General features: G+C 48.6%; 1 protein-coding gene across 4 annotated transcripts in view; it reads right to left on the minus strand.

The window, feature by feature from the left end:
* The window catches only part of PLA2G4C (phospholipase A2 group IVC), a 113,455-nt gene that overhangs the window by 84,955 nt on the left and 11,381 nt on the right, over positions 1-17,119 (minus strand). For 2 of the 4 annotated variants that reach the window (XM_069760644.1, XM_069760606.1), the window contains exon 1: positions 1,159-1,277. The exons of 1 other annotated variant lie outside the window; for it this stretch is intronic. The gene's annotated coding sequence lies outside the window, so the exon portion shown is untranslated. Of the gene's footprint in view, positions 1-1,158; positions 1,278-17,119 lie in introns of those variants that run through there. One more of the 4 variants, XM_069760613.1, reaches the window with a different exon arrangement.

Raw genomic sequence — 17,119 nt, forward strand, 5'->3', positions numbered from 1 at the left:
TGTCCATGAAGTATGGAGAGTGACATACCAGCTGGCTTGTCAAGGTAAGGAGGCTTATTCGCTGTGCAATGCTCCTCTGGGAAATTAAATATGCAAATTGCCTCTTTTGAGAAAAAGAGGACTTAAACTCTATAGCGCCACTTGTTGGAAGTAGCGATCCTACAAGTCACAATCAACTCTTTAACGAGTCGTGCAATCTGACTTAGGATAAAAGCCAAATCAGTATCTCAATTCACAGACACAGTGTTTCAGGCTGTTGGCCCTCGTCAGTGTGAAGCATGAGAGCTGATTTGGCTAGGTGAGAGGATCTGGCCTGGGTTCTAAGGGGTAACGTTTCTCCTTATGGAGAGTGACATACCAGCTGGCTTGTCAAGGTAAGGAGGCTTATTCGCTGTGCAATGCTCCTCTGGGAAATTAAATACGCAAATTGCCTCTTTTGAGAAAAAGAGGACTTAAACTCTATAGCGCCACCTGTTGGAAGTAGTGATCCTACAAGTCACAATTAGCCCCTTAACGAGTCGTGCAATGTGACTTAGGATAAAAGCCAAATCAGTATCTTAATTCGCAGACACGGTGTTTCGGGCTGTTGGCCCTCGTCAGTGCGAAGCATGAGAACGGATTAGGCTAAGTGAGAGGCTCTGGACTGAGGTCTAAGGGGTAACGTTTCTCCTTATGGAGAGTGACATAGCAGCTGGCTTGTCAAGGTGTGAATTGTGTGAAGTGAGCCGTCATCCAGCACTGCACCACAAGCTGCAGCACCCAATATATACATAGGTAAGCTGGCAGCTGCATGTTTGTTGACAGGTGTACAAGTACACCATGCGGGCACTTTAGTGGTTCTGGTCAGTAGAAGGACTATCTTACTTTTTAACTATTTACATGGTCACTGCATTAATCTTAGTGGCATCGGTGTCTTTTAGGTTACTTGTTCTTTGGCTACCCCGCTGCAATTCCTCTCGATTTATCCTCAAGCGCGTCATCGATTTGGTATTATAAGCTTTATATATTTAGACACAGGTTGATTTGGCACTACTCTGTCCGGTTCCAGCAGCTGAGGATTATTGTCTTTTAGGGTGAGCGCCAGTGAGACCCCTTAATACCAGCTTAGAAAACTGCTCTTAACTACACTTAACTGATTTATTGGGGATTCCTACTTACCATGCGGCAGAAAAAGGGCCAAAGCAACTATTTCTCCCTGGAGCAAAAGCAATATGGCTGCAAATCCTCTCCTCTCAGTGCTGCAAAGACAGAGGGGAGGAGGGAAAGAAAGAGCAGAGTCATAGATCAATGCCAGCATCATCTCTGCCAACCAGCTCAGCCTGAGGAGAGATGGGGAAGTCTGATGAGATCAGCACATTGCAGCCTGCAGGAAAGTTCAGCTTCTACTGTAGGCAGGGCCGGCTCCAGATTTTCGTGAGTCTCAGTGGGTCTCTTTAACACATACCACAATTCATGTTGCACAAATCCAGCAGAGAAATATAGATATAGTACAATGCAAAAAATTTCACTTACCTCTTACATTACATGTGTGATATCTATAGCTCAGAAACCAGATAGTATAGTCCTCCATACACAGAGGCATAGCTAGGTTTTTGGCTCAGGGGGGGCGAAGCTTCTGAGTGGGCCCCTAACCAGGTAACCTTGATTACAACTCGATGACGCCCCCTAATAGTGGAGAACCTCAGCAGATGACCACGCTGTTACTGAAGATAATCTCTATATAACGACTAACATGGATATTACCGCCATATGGTCAGTGGTAGATACCAGTCCTACAGAGCATATAAGAGATCACAGCACAGTTATAGATAATGACTTACCATTGACGTTCTTTATGATGGAATCGTCACGTTTCCCGTCTTTTCCATCTGGCCCAGACCGACATGACAATTTCTTCCAGCTACAACTTGTCTGCAGAGAAAACAACAAAGACGCATTTCACTTCTCACATTCCAGCCATCACCATCTATTCCCAACCTGCACAAACTCCTCATCCTGCTGATACCCCAATACTGAGCCGCTGCTGCCGTATGTGTCCCTATTACTGCCCCTGATACCCCAATACTGAGCCGCTGCTGCCCTATGTGACCCTATTACTGCCCCTGATACCCCAATACTGAGCTGTTGCTGCCGTATGTGTCCCTATTACTGCACCTGATACCCCAATACTGAGCCGCTGCTGCCGTATGTGTCCCTATTACTGCACCTGATACCCCAATACTGAGCCGCTGCTGCCGTATGTGTCCCTATTACTGCACCTGATACCCCAATACTGAGCCGTTGCTGCCGTATGTGTCCCTATTACTGCACCTGATACCCCAATACTGAGCTGTTGCTGCCGTATGTGTCCCTATTACTGCACCTGATACCCCAATACTAAGCCGCTGCTGCCGTATGTGTCCCTATTACTGCACCTGATACCCCAATACTGAGCCGCTGCTGCCGTATGTGTCCCTATTACTGCACCTGATACCCCAATACTGAGCCGCTGCTGCCGTATGTGTCCCTATTACTGCACCTGATACCCCAATACTGAGCCGCTGCTGCCGTATGTGTCCCTATTACTGCACCTGATACCCCAATACTGAGCCGCGGCTGCCGTATGTGTCCCTATTACTGCACCTGATACCCCAATACTGAGCCTCTGCTGCCGTATGTGTCCCTATTACTGCACCTGATACCCCAATACTGAGCCGCTGCTGCCGTATGTGTCTCTATTACTGCACCTGATACCCCAATACTGAGCCACTGCTGCCGTATGTGTCCCTATTACTGCCCCTGATACCCCAATACTGAGCCACTGCTGCCGTATGTGTCCCTATTACTGCACCTGATACCCCAATACCGAGCCTCTGCTGCCGTATGTGACCCTATTACTGCACCTGATACCCCAATACTGAGCCGCTGCTGCCGTATGTGTCCCTATTACTGCCCCTGATACCCCAATACTGAGCCGCTGCTGCCGTATGTGACCCTATTACTGCACCTGATACCCCAATACTGAGCCGCTGCTGCCGTATGTGTCCCTATTACTGCCCCTGATACCCCAATACTGAGCCGCTGCTGCCGTATGTGTCCCTATTACTGCAGCTGATACCCCAATACTGAGCCTCTGCTGCCGTATGTGACCCTATTACTGCACCTACTCTGTGGTTCTCTGTACCCTCTAAATTTTAAAGCACCCCTCTGTAATATAGTAATGCCCGGTGCAAGTGCCCTAGAAAACAGAGCCCACATTTTGCCCCCTAGAAAGTAATCATGCCCTCTGTGTGCCCCTTTGATAGTCACAGTAACCTGAGTTCCCCTATTACAATAAGTGCCCACTTTAAATTTAATAATGTCCCAAGTCTCCCCCCCCATACAGCTCCCCTATACACACTATAATGCCCCCTAACTGTATAGTACCACCCACACAGTATACTGACCCCTTAGTAGCCTTCAAACTGTTTGATGGCTCCAACACTGTAATCCCCACACTGTATGATGGCCCCATAGATAACCGCTATATAGTATAATGTGCCAGATAGTCCTCAATATAGCACAAGGCAGCACCCCTATAGGCAGACCCTGTAGTTTAAAGCATCCCCCATAGGCAGACCCTGTAGTATAAGGCAGCACCACCCCATAGGCAGATCCTGTAGAATAAGGCAGCAGTTTCCCCTATAGGCAGATCCTGTATATAAAGCAGCAGTCCCCCCTATAGGCAGATCCTGTATATAAGGCAGCACTCCCCCCTATAGGCAGATCCTGTATATAAGGCAGCACTCCCCCCTATAGGCCGATCCTGTATATAAGGCAGCACTCCCCCCTATAGGCAGATCCTGTATATAAGGCAGCACTCCCCCCATAGGTAGATACTGTATATAAGGCAGCACTCCCCCCTATAGGCAGATCCTGTATATGAGGCAGCACTCCCCCTATAGGCAGATCCTGTATATAAGGCAGCACTCCCCCCCATAGGCAGATACTGTATAAAAGGCAGCACTCCCTCCCATTAAGGCAGATACTGTATATAAGGCAGCACTCCCTCCCCCATAGGCAGATACTGTATATAAGGCAGCACTCCCGCCCTATAGGCAGATACTGTATATGAGGCAGCACTCCCCCCCTATAGGCAGATACTGTATATGAGGCAGCACTCCCCCCCATAGGCAGATACTGTATATAAGGCAGCACTCCCTCCCCCATAGGCAGATACTGTATATGAGGCAGCACTCCCCCCTATAGGCAGATACTGTATATGAGGCAGCACTCCCCCCTATAGGCAGATACTGTATATGAGGCAGCACTCCCCCCTATAGGCAGGTACTGTATATGAGGCAGCACTCCCCCTATAGGCAGATACTGTATATGAGGCAGCACTCCCCCTATAGGCAGATACTGTATATGAGGCAGCACTCCCCCCCTATAGGCAGATCCTGTATATGAGGCAGCACTCCCCCCCTATAGGCAGATACTGTATATGAGGCAGCACTCCCCCCTATAGGCAGATACTGTATATGAGGCAGCACTCCCCCTATAGGCAGATATTGTATATGAGGCAGCACTCCCCCCCTATAGGCAGATACTGTATATGAGGCAGCACTCCCCCCCTATAGGCAGATACTGTATATGAGGCAGCACTCCCCCCTATAGGCAGATACTGTATATGAGGCAGCACTCCTCCCCTATAGGCAGTATAGGCAGATACTGTATATGAGGCAGCACTCCCTCCCTATAGGCAGATACTGTATATAAGGCAGCACTCCACCCTATAAGCAGATACTGTATATGAGGCAGCACTCCCCCCTATAGGCAGACACTGTATATGAGGCGGCACTCCCCCCCTATAGGCAGATACTGTATATGAAGCAGCAGTCCCCCCCTATAGGCAGATACTGTATATGAGGCAGCACTCCCCCTATAGGCAGATATTGTATATGAGGCAGCACTCCCCCCCTATAGGCAGATACTGTATATGAGGCAGCACTCCCCCCTATAGGCAGATACTGTATATGAGGCAGCACTCCTCCCCTATAGGCAGTATAGGCAGATACTGTATATGAGGCAGCACTCCCCCCAATAGGCAGATACTGTATATGAGGCAGCACTCCCCCCTCTAGGCAGATACTGTATATGAGGCAGCACTCCCCCCTATAGGCAGACACTGTATATGAGGCGGCACTCCCCCCCTATAGGCAGATACTGTATATGAGGCAGTAGTCCCCCCCTATAGGCAGATACTGTATATGAGGCAGCACTCCCCCCCTATAGGCAGATACTGTATATGAGGCAGCACTCCCCCCTATAGGCAGATACTGTATATGAGGCAGCACTCCTCCCCTATATGCAGTATAGGCAGATACTGTATATGAGGCAGCACTCCCCCCTATAGGCAGATACTGTATATGAGGCAGCACTCCCCCTATAGGCAGATACTGTATATGAGGCAGCACTCCCCCCTATAGGCAGATCCTGTATATAAGGCAGCACTCCCCTCCCATAGGCAGATACTGTATATAAGGCAGCACTCCCTCCCCTTAAGGCAGATACTGTATGTAAGGCAGCACTCCCTCCCCTTAAGGCAGATACTGTATATAAGGCAGCACTCCCCCTCATAGGCAGATACTGTATATAAGGCAGCACTCCCCCCTATAGGCAGATACTGTATATAAGGCAGCACTCCCTCCCCTTAAGGCAGATACTGTATATGAGGCAGCACTCCCTCCTATAGGCAGATACTGTATATGAGGCAGCACTCCCCCTCTATAGGCAGATACTGTATATGAGGCAGCACTCCCCCCCTATAGGCAGATACTGTATATGAGGCAGCACTCCCCCCCTATAGGCAGATACTGTATATGAGGCAGCACTCCCCCCCTATAGGCAGATACTGTATATGAGGCAGCACTCCCCCCCTATAGGCAGATACTGTATATAAGGCAGCACTCCTCCCCAATAAGCAGTATAGGCAGATACTGTATATGAGGCAGCACTCCCCCCTATAGGCAGATACTGTATATAAGGCAGCACTCCCCCTATAGGCAGATACTGTATATGAGGCAGCACTCCCCCCTGTAGGCAGATACTGTATATGAGGCAGCACTCCCCCCTATAGGCAGATACTGTATATGAGGCAGCACTCCTCCCCAATAGGCAGTATAGGCAGATACTGTATATGAGGCAGCACTCCCCCCTATAGGCAGATACTGTATATAAGGCAGCACTCCCCCTATAGGCAGATACTGTATATGAGGCAGCACTCCCCCCTGTAGGCAGATACTGTATATGAGGCAGCACTCCCCCCTATAGGCAGATACTGTATATGAGGCAGCACTCCCCCCTATAGGCAGATCCTGTATATAAGGCAGCACTCCCTCCCCCATAGGCAGATACTGTATATAAGGCAGCACTCCCCCCTATAGGCAGATACTGTATATAAGGCAGCACTCCCTCCCCTTAAGGCAGATACTGTATATAAGGCAGCACTCCCCCCATAGGCAGATACTGTATATAAGGCAGCACTCCCTCCCCTTAAGGCAGATACTGTATATAAGGCAGCACTCCCCCCCATAGACAGATACTGTATATAAGGCAGCACTCCCTCCCCTTAAGGCAGATACTGTATATAAGGCAGCACTCCCCCCATAGGCAGATACTGTATATAAGGCAGCACTCCCTCCCCTTAAGGCAGATACTTTATATAAGGCAGCACTCCCCCCATAGGCAGATACTGTATATAAGGCAGCACTCCCTCCCCTTAAGGCAGATACTGTATATAAGGCAGCACTCCCCCCATAGGCAGATACTGTATATAAGGCAGCACTCCCTCCCCTTAAGGCAGATACTGTATATAAGGCAGCACTCCCCCCCATAGACAGATACTGTATATAAGGCAGCACTCCCCCCATAGGCAGATACTGTATATGAGGCAGCACTCCCCCCTATAGGCAGATACTGTATATGAGGCAGCACTCCTCCCCTATAGGCAGTATAGGCAGATACTGTATATGAGGCAGCACTCCCTCCCTATAGGCAGATACTGTATATAAGGCAGCACTCCACCCTATAAGCAGATACTGTATATGAGGCAGCACTCCCCCCTATAGGCAGACACTGTATATGAGGCGGCACTCCCCCCCTATAGGCAGATACTGTATATGAAGCAGCAGTCCCCCCCTATAGGCAGATACTGTATATGAGGCAGCACTCCCCCTATAGGCAGATATTGTATATGAGGCAGCACTCCCCCCCTATAGGCAGATACTGTATATGAGGCAGCACTCCCCCCTATAGGCAGATACTGTATATGAGGCAGCACTCCTCCCCTATAGGCAGTATAGGCAGATACTGTATATGAGGCAGCACTCCCCCCAATAGGCAGATACTGTATATGAGGCAGCACTCCCCCCTCTAGGCAGATACTGTATATGAGGCAGCACTCCCCCCTATAGGCAGACACTGTATATGAGGCGGCACTCCCCCCCTATAGGCAGATACTGTATATGAGGCAGTAGTCCCCCCCTATAGGCAGATACTGTATATGAGGCAGCACTCCCCCCCTATAGGCAGATACTGTATATGAGGCAGCACTCCCCCCTATAGGCAGATACTGTATATGAGGCAGCACTCCTCCCCTATATGCAGTATAGGCAGATACTGTATATGAGGCAGCACTCCCCCCTATAGGCAGATACTGTATATGAGGCAGCACTCCCCCTATAGGCAGATACTGTATATGAGGCAGCACTCCCCCCTATAGGCAGATCCTGTATATAAGGCAGCACTCCCCTCCCATAGGCAGATACTGTATATAAGGCAGCACTCCCTCCCCTTAAGGCAGATACTGTATGTAAGGCAGCACTCCCTCCCCTTAAGGCAGATACTGTATATAAGGCAGCACTCCCCCTCATAGGCAGATACTGTATATAAGGCAGCACTCCCCCCTATAGGCAGATACTGTATATAAGGCAGCACTCCCTCCCCTTAAGGCAGATACTGTATATGAGGCAGCACTCCCTCCTATAGGCAGATACTGTATATGAGGCAGCACTCCCCCTCTATAGGCAGATACTGTATATGAGGCAGCACTCCCCCCCTATAGGCAGATACTGTATATGAGGCAGCACTCCCCCCCTATAGGCAGATACTGTATATGAGGCAGCACTCCCCCCCTATAGGCAGATACTGTATATGAGGCAGCACTCCCCCCCTATAGGCAGATACTGTATATAAGGCAGCACTCCTCCCCAATAAGCAGTATAGGCAGATACTGTATATGAGGCAGCACTCCCCCCTATAGGCAGATACTGTATATAAGGCAGCACTCCCCCTATAGGCAGATACTGTATATGAGGCAGCACTCCCCCCTGTAGGCAGATACTGTATATGAGGCAGCACTCCCCCCTATAGGCAGATACTGTATATGAGGCAGCACTCCTCCCCAATAGGCAGTATAGGCAGATACTGTATATGAGGCAGCACTCCCCCCTATAGGCAGATACTGTATATAAGGCAGCACTCCCCCTATAGGCAGATACTGTATATGAGGCAGCACTCCCCCCTGTAGGCAGATACTGTATATGAGGCAGCACTCCCCCCTATAGGCAGATACTGTATATGAGGCAGCACTCCCCCCTATAGGCAGATCCTGTATATAAGGCAGCACTCCCTCCCCCATAGGCAGATACTGTATATAAGGCAGCACTCCCCCCTATAGGCAGATACTGTATATAAGGCAGCACTCCCTCCCCTTAAGGCAGATACTGTATATAAGGCAGCACTCCCCCCATAGGCAGATACTGTATATAAGGCAGCACTCCCTCCCCTTAAGGCAGATACTGTATATAAGGCAGCACTCCCCCCCATAGACAGATACTGTATATAAGGCAGCACTCCCTCCCCTTAAGGCAGATACTGTATATAAGGCAGCACTCCCCCCATAGGCAGATACTGTATATAAGGCAGCACTCCCTCCCCTTAAGGCAGATACTTTATATAAGGCAGCACTCCCCCCATAGGCAGATACTGTATATAAGGCAGCACTCCCTCCCCTTAAGGCAGATACTGTATATAAGGCAGCACTCCCCCCATAGGCAGATACTGTATATAAGGCAGCACTCCCTCCCCTTAAGGCAGATACTGTATATAAGGCAGCACTCCCCCCCATAGACAGATACTGTATATAAGGCAGCACTCCCCCCATAGGCAGATACTGTATATGAGGCAGCACTCCCCCCTATAGGCAGATACTGTATATGAGGCAGCACTCACCCCTATAGGCAGATACTGTTGAATAAGGCAGCCCATATAAAAACACAGCAAATAAATACTCACCTCTCTTCCTCCTTGTTCCAGCGGTGCTTCCTGCTCCTGCTCATCTGACAGCGGGCGCTGGGCTGTGACGTCATCGGGCCCGGTGTCAGACGGTGTGGGGGATGATGGGAGGAGCGCAGCGCTCCTTCCCTCATCACTGTAGTGATGCTAGATGCCGATACAGCTCACCATGCGATGACAGGCGGGGGGCCCACTGCTGGCACCGGGCCCCCCCGCCTGCCCAGGGGCCCCATAGCGGAAGAGCAGGGAGATCGATTCTCCCTGCTCTGCCGCAGAATGTAACTGCATCGGCGCGCTGCACGCGCCGATGCAGTCACAGTAGCGTAGCTCCCGGTGGGCCCCCTCAGAGCGCGGGGCCCGGGGCGATGGCCCCCTCTGCCCCCCTACGCTACTGTCCATACAGTATTTTGGGCACCATATAATACTCCATATAGAATAATGGGCCCTATATAATGCTCTATACAGAATAATGAGCCCCATATAATGCTCCATACAGAATAATGAGCCCCATACAGTGGGGCAAAAAAGTATTTAGTCAGTCAGCAATACTGCAAGTTCCACCACTTAAAAAGATGAGAGGCTTCTGTAATTTACATCATAGGTAGACCTCAACTATGGGAGACAAACTGAGAAAAAAAAATCCAGAAAATCACATTGTCTGTTTTTTTAACATTTTATTTGCATATTATGGTGGAAAATAAGTATTTGGTCAGAAACAAACAATCAAGATTTCTGGCTCTCACAGACCTGTAACTTCTTCTTTAAGAGTCTCCTCTTTCCTCCACTCATTACCTGTAGTAATGGCACCTGTTTAAACTTGTTATCAGTATAAAAAGACACCTGTGCACACCCTCAAGCAGTCTGACTCCAAACTCCACTATGGTGAAGACCAAAGAGCTGTCAAAGGACACTAGAAACAAAATTGTAGCCCTGCACCAGGCTGGGAAGACTGAATCTGCAATAGCCAACCAGCTTGGAGCGAAGAAATCAACAGTGGGAGCAATAATTAGAAAATGGAAGACATACAAGACCACTGATAATCTCTCTCGATCTGGGGCTCCACGCAAAATCCCACCCCGTGGGGTCAGAATGATCACAAGAACGGTGAGCAAAAATCCCAGAACCACGCCGGGGGACCTAGTGAATGAACTGCAGAGAGCTGGGACCAATGTAACAAGGCCTACCATAAGTAACACACTACGCCACCATGGACTCAGATCCTGCAGTGCCAGACGTGTCCCACTGCTTAAGCCAGTACATGTCCGGGCCCGTCTGAAGTTTGCTAGAGAGCATTTGGATGATCCAGAGGAGTTTTGGGAGAATGTCCTATGGTCTGATGAAACCAAACTGGAACTGTTTGGTAGAAACACAACTTGTCGTGTTTGGAGGAAAAAGAATACTGAGTTGCATCCATCAAACACCATACCTACTGTAAAGCATGGTGGTAGAAACATCATGCTTTGGGGGTGTTTCTCTGCAAAGGGGCCAGGACGACTGATCCGGGTACATGAAAAAATGAATGGAGCCATGTATCGTGAGATTTTGAGTGCAAACCTCCTTCCATCAGCAAGGGCATTGAAGATGAAACGTGGCTGGGTCTTTCAACATGACAATGATCCAAAGCACACCGCCAGGGCAACGAAGGAGTGGCTTCGTAAGAAGCATTTCAAGGTCCTGGAGTGGCCTAGCCAGTCTCCAGATCTCAACCCTATAGAAAACCTTTGGAGGGAGTTGAAAGTCCGTGTTGCCAAGCGAAAAGCCAAAAACATCACTGCTCTAGAGGAGATCTGCATGGAGGAATGGGCCAACATACCAACAACACTGTGTGGCAACCTTGTGAAGACTTACAGAAAATGTTTGACCTCTGTCATTGCCAACAAAAGATATATTACAAACTATTGAGATGAAATTTTGTTTCTGACCAAATACTTATTTTCCACCATAATATGCAAATAAAATGTTAAAAAAACAGACAATGTGATTTTCTGGATTTTTTTTTCTCAGTTTGTCTCCCATAGTTGAGGTTTACCTATGATGTAAATTACAGATGCCTCTCATCTTTTTAAGTGGTGGAACTTACACTATTGCTGACTGACTAAATACTTTTTTGCCCCACTGTATAAGGCTCCATACAGAATAATGTGCCCTGTATACTGCTCCATACAGAATAATGGATCCCATATATTGCTCCATACAAAATGCGCCTCATATATTGCTCCATACATAATGGGCCCCATATAATGCTTCATACAGTATATGATGGGCCCCATATAATGCTCCATACAGAATAATGGGCCCCACATATTGTTACATACACGAGCCCCATATAAGGCTCTCTACGTAATGGGTATTATGACGCACTGTGATTGATACTCACCTAACTTCACAGGTCTCTCGCTGTGTTCCTTCTCTTTCGGGTCTTCGACCACGCTGGGGATCCCGTTCCCCACACATGCCCGCTAGGCTGCTTAGGTCGCGGCTACACACAATCCCGGCTTCTTTATGATGCCTGGTTGTATTGACCCAGAAGCGCTGTCCTGCCTGGGCAGCGGCCTCCGGGTTTATCAGGTTGCTTTCTGCTAGAGGAAGTGCCTGATTATTATTGTGCCCGTCCGTGCTCCCACCAGGTTCACTTAGGTTTCAGCATGTCAGGTCCCTGTACGCTTCCAGTGCGTGCTTGTGTGCGTGCTCTGCTCTGTCCCAGTATGCTTCCAGTGTGTGCTCTGCTCTGTCCCTGTACACTTCCAGTGCATGCTCTGCTCTGTTCCTGTTCGTTTCCAGTGTGTGCTCTGCTCTGTCCCTTTACGCTTCCAGTGTGCGCTCTGCTCTGTCCCTGTATGCTTCCAGTGTGTGCTCTGCTCTGTCCCTGTATGCTACCAGTGCGTGCTCTGCTCTGTCCCTGTATGCTTCCACTGTGTGCTCTGCTCTGTCCCTTGACGCTTCCAGTGCGTGCTCTGCTCTGACCCTTTACGCTTCCAGTGCGTGCTCTGCTCTGTCCCTGTACGCTTCCGGTGTGTGCTCTGCTCTGTCCCTTTACGCTTCCAGTGCGTACTCTGCTCTGTCCCTGTATGCTTCAAGTGCGTGCTCTGCTCTGTCCCTGTACTGTTCCAGTGCGTGCTCTGCTCTGTCCCTGTACGCTTCCGATGTGTGCTCTGCTCTGTCCCCTTACGCTTCTAGAGCGCCCCCAGACATAGGGCCACAGGTTACTCGGTACCGGTCCTTTCTGTCTCAGTTCTGGGGTTGTCACGGTGGCTGGACCCGGTCCGTGACCCTGCCAAGGGGAGTCCAATAAAAGGTGATAGGAGTCTGTCAAGGTTTCGTGACGCCACCTGTGGTGTTCGGTCAGGACCGACACTGCTTGGGGTCCGCTGGGGTGATGGAATGGCAGCTAGATGGTATACCTTCCCACAGGTGAAGTATGTCCCCAGGGCTTCCCAGTGATGTAGATGGCGTGAGGTGCAGACAATAACGAGGACACAAGGTTGCAGTCTCTTTACCTCTTTACTGAAGACTTCAGGATCCGCAATCCAGAGCACAGTTAACAGGGCTGTCTGAGACCGGCCGGTCCGATGGCACATCCAGAGTTCCTTTTACAGGTGGAAATCGTTGCCTACCAATAGCGCCTGTGTGTTGTAGTGCTACCCTGCTGAACATTCGTCATAGTCCTCACAACTTCTGTTCTAGTTCGTTCGTTCGTTCTTTCTAGTTCTTTCTCTTTCTTTCTATTTCGTTCCAGATGTTACTAGTTTCTCGTCCCCCAGGTATGTTATGGCTAGGACGCACCCGTATGACGGGAAGGCTCTGAGCTCTTCCGGGACCCTAGAGACGCCCCTCTCCACGCGTTGTCCCCTATGTCTTCGTAGGAAATTTAAGGTAGACAGCCAACCTATAATTATCTGTCCTGCGGAGTTTGAAGTAAGGCCTAGAGTCAGTTACTTCCTTGGTGTTCTGGCCACCGGCTACGCACCTCAGTAGGATGTTGCCGTTCTCGGGGCACGACTCCTACTGGCTCTCCTTTGTGCTTGATCTCGTTTCTCACTGTTCCACAATATCCTTCACTTTGTGTCTCTTTCTTAGGATACCGCCACAAGGTAGTGCAGGGGCGGTTCCGTAACGTTCTGTTCTGTTCGCACCCCCCTGAATCTTCTCCCTGCAACACCCCCTGCCACGGGATGTTGCCTGAATCCAACACAGTCAGCTTCTGACCAACTTCCTATCCAACCCCTTGTTTTACCAGTGTGAGGAGTGGCCCAATAAATAAAGCCTTTTTCTCCCCCTAGTGGCCGGAGTGTGAAGTGTAATGTGTGCTGGTGATAGTAGAATTCCTTCAGTGCCATCAGACGTACCATCACTCCCGTTAGCGGCAGAGTGTCATACTGCAACGACCAGATCTCTGGGGCGCTGCACTTCCAGTGCGTGCTCTGCTCTGTCCCTGTACGCTTCCAGTGCGTGCTCTGCTCTGTCCCTGTACGCTTCCAGTGCATGCTCTGCTCTGTCCCTGTACTCTTCCAGTGCATGCTCTGCTCTGTCCCTGTATGCTTCCAGTGAATGCTCTGCTCTGTCCCTGTACGCTTCTAGTGTGTGCTCTGCTCTGTCCCTGTATGCTTCCAGTGCATGCTCTGCTCTGTCCCTATACGCTACCAGTGTGTGCGTGCTCTGCTCTGTCCCTGTACGCTTCGAGTGCATGCTCTGCTCCGTCCAGTATCCGTTACCCTCTGGGTGAACCCTGCTGTCCTGAGTCCCGGGTTTTCTCTGGGGCTGCTCCATCCGTCTGGTCCTCAGTGAGTACCCTGATTCTCCTCGTTGTCCTCGAGCCGCCCCTCTGGCACAAGCTATCGCGGTGTATCTCTCCTAGGCTTGCCCGTAACAGTCCCTGTATAGGGGTCGGTTCCACATGGTCAGTTCGCCAGGGAACGGTCGTCACCGCGATCCAGTAGGTCCACTCCAGGAATCATAACAATTGGCTCCCTATATTACTCTATACATAATGAGCCCCATATAATATATGATGGGCCCCATATGATACTCCAGTATATGGTGGGCCCATATGATGCTCCATATATAATGAGCCCCATATGATGCTCCAGTATATGACAGACTCCATATAATGCTTCAAACATAAAAAAATGAAACACCTCTCCTCGCTGGCAGCTGCCCTGCTCCAGACTTCTCAGCGTCACAGTCTTCCGTTTCTCTGCACTGACTGTTCAGGCAGAGGGCACACAGACATGACGTCAGCGCGACCCCTGACCTGAAATGTCAGAGTCAGAAGACAAGGAAGACACCACAGCAGAGGAACGGGGACAGGTAAGTATTGCCAGCACCGTGGCCCTAAGCAAGCGGGGGATCCCATAGATAGCACCGGGCTCAAATAGCACTCTGGCGTCTCCAATGGCAAGTGTGCCCCTGCCTGTTCATGGCCCTGGCCCTTGCCCAAGTGCGCCGAGTGTTGATGCCGGCCCTGAGTGTAGGGGTATGTGGACAAGGTTTTTTTTATTTTGCAAGGATTTGTAATTTGTAAAAAGATAGGTTCAGAGACTTAACTGGAATCTTTCAGCAGGTTATTGTTATGTAATCTGAGAGCACAATGATGTAGGGGAAGATACTCTGATTTCAGTGATTTGTTACTTATTGGGCAGTGTTTTTCTAATTCAATATAATCAGTGTTTTATCATAAGGAGATTATGACTACAGGACAACTGACATTGTGCCTCCTAGTCCAACCAGGCCCCCAGCACTGAAGAGCATTTTTTGTCACTATACAGAACAACGAGAAAGCTGCTAATCTGTGGTGTGGGCATGGTTATACAGGGTTCAACATTCTAAGTTCTGCTAAATCTGCAACAGGGAAATAGATGATTCTATAGTCTATAGAATATCACATCCATTGATTACAATTCACACCTGTATATCTGTCTATTTTTGATATGTCTCCTGTTTCCATCTCCTGCAGTGCAACTAGCAAACTTTTCTTATTAACTCCTGTCTGCTAATTTACCCACTTCTTTGATTGTGTGGTCAGTCACTTTGTGAATCCTCCCTCCTGCTCATACCTGGTATCTTTCATGTGTAATTAATGGTGTATAAATTGTAGAGCACTATGTACAGACGTAACTAGGGTTTTGGTTCAGGGGGCAGAAACTTCTGAGTGGGACCCTAACCAGGTAACCCTGATTACAACTATGGTGGCACACCCTAATAGTGGATGTAGGAGAACCTCAGCAGATGACCGCGCTGTTACTAAAAAAAATCTCTATACAAAGACCAACACTGATATTACTGCCATATGGTGACATAGTGGTAGATACCAGCCCTGCAGAACATATAACAGATTACAGCACAGTTATAGATAGTAACTTACAGCTGATGATCTTTCTGGTGGAATTATTAACTTTTCCCATCTTTACCATCTTCTCCAGACCAACATGACAACTTCTTCCAGCCAGGACTGGAGGTGATCCAGGACTTAAATAAAAAAAAAAAATACTTGCTCAGGTGCCGTTCCCACCGCATCGTCCCACCCTAGGCACATGCCCTCAAGTGCCTAGTGGCAAATACGGCCCTGGCTGTATGTGACAGCTGATACCCCGCAGCAACACCCATGATCGGTGCTAGTGTAATGACCAGTGGTCCGAATATGATCCATTGGGTCACAAACTGAGACTAAGGCTGTCTTTACTAAAATAACAGTAGGAGTGAGATTTAGTATTTGAAAGAAACAGACTGAAATCCCCTTATTGAGTACACTCACTCAGCCTGAGCTGAAATCAATATGCTAATCCCAAGGTTCCCTTTTTGAGTGTATTACACTGGGATATGGAATAAATTTACCTGTCCAAAAGATCAAATCAGGTACTAAGAAAACAGGTGTAAATCAGATGAGGTGATATTATGGGACCTCCTGGAATGGCACACTGAGTATAAACCAATCAAAACCCACAATAACAATATATATAAATATAACAGAAGTTCCTAAACACTTAATCTAGGGATACCTGGGTATCTGTTATTATGATACCATTAACCTGAGGGAAGTCTCTACTCAGGCATATAAATTGCATTGGCTACAGCCAGTTCCGCGATCTTCAGCTCCAAAACAGCTACAGAAAAACAAAGCTCCGCGGCTTGTCGGCCGACACGCCTGTGACTTTCAGTTCTGTAGCCTCAGGAGGGACATACTAAAAAGAATGAAGAAAAGGAATAAAGAATAAGAATGAACATAATAATTTATAGGTCCAAAGAGATGAAGAGGTATTTTAGATTTCTTATGTATCTTGGTTATGAAATGAACATGATTTATATGTAGACTAGATGGTGGTCCGAGTCAAACGCATCGGGTATTCTAGAATATACATGTCCACGTAGTATATTGCACAGTCCACGTAGTATATTGGTCAGACACGTAGCATATTACATAGTATATTGCCCAGTGACGTAGTATACAGCACAGAGCCACGTAGTATATTGCCCAGCCACATAGTATATTGCCCAGCGACATAGTATATTGCCCAGCCATGTATTATATTGCCCAGTGACGTAGTATATTGCCCAGCGACGTAGTATATTGCCCATTCACGTAGTATATTGCCCAGCCATGTAGTACATTGCCCAGTCATGTAGTATATTGCCCAGTCATGTAGTATACAGCACAGAGCCACGCAGTATATTGCACAGCGATGTAGTATACAGCACAGAGCCATGTAGTATATTGCCCAGCCACATAGTATATTGCCTAGCCACGTATGTTACAGGTTAAAAAATAAACATACTCACCTTCCGATCCAAGGGTCCCTTGTAGTTCTAA

Source organism: Ranitomeya imitator, chromosome 1 (assembly GCF_032444005.1).
Source record: "Ranitomeya imitator isolate aRanImi1 chromosome 1, aRanImi1.pri, whole genome shotgun sequence".
Lineage (NCBI taxonomy): Eukaryota > Metazoa > Chordata > Amphibia > Anura > Dendrobatidae > Ranitomeya > Ranitomeya imitator.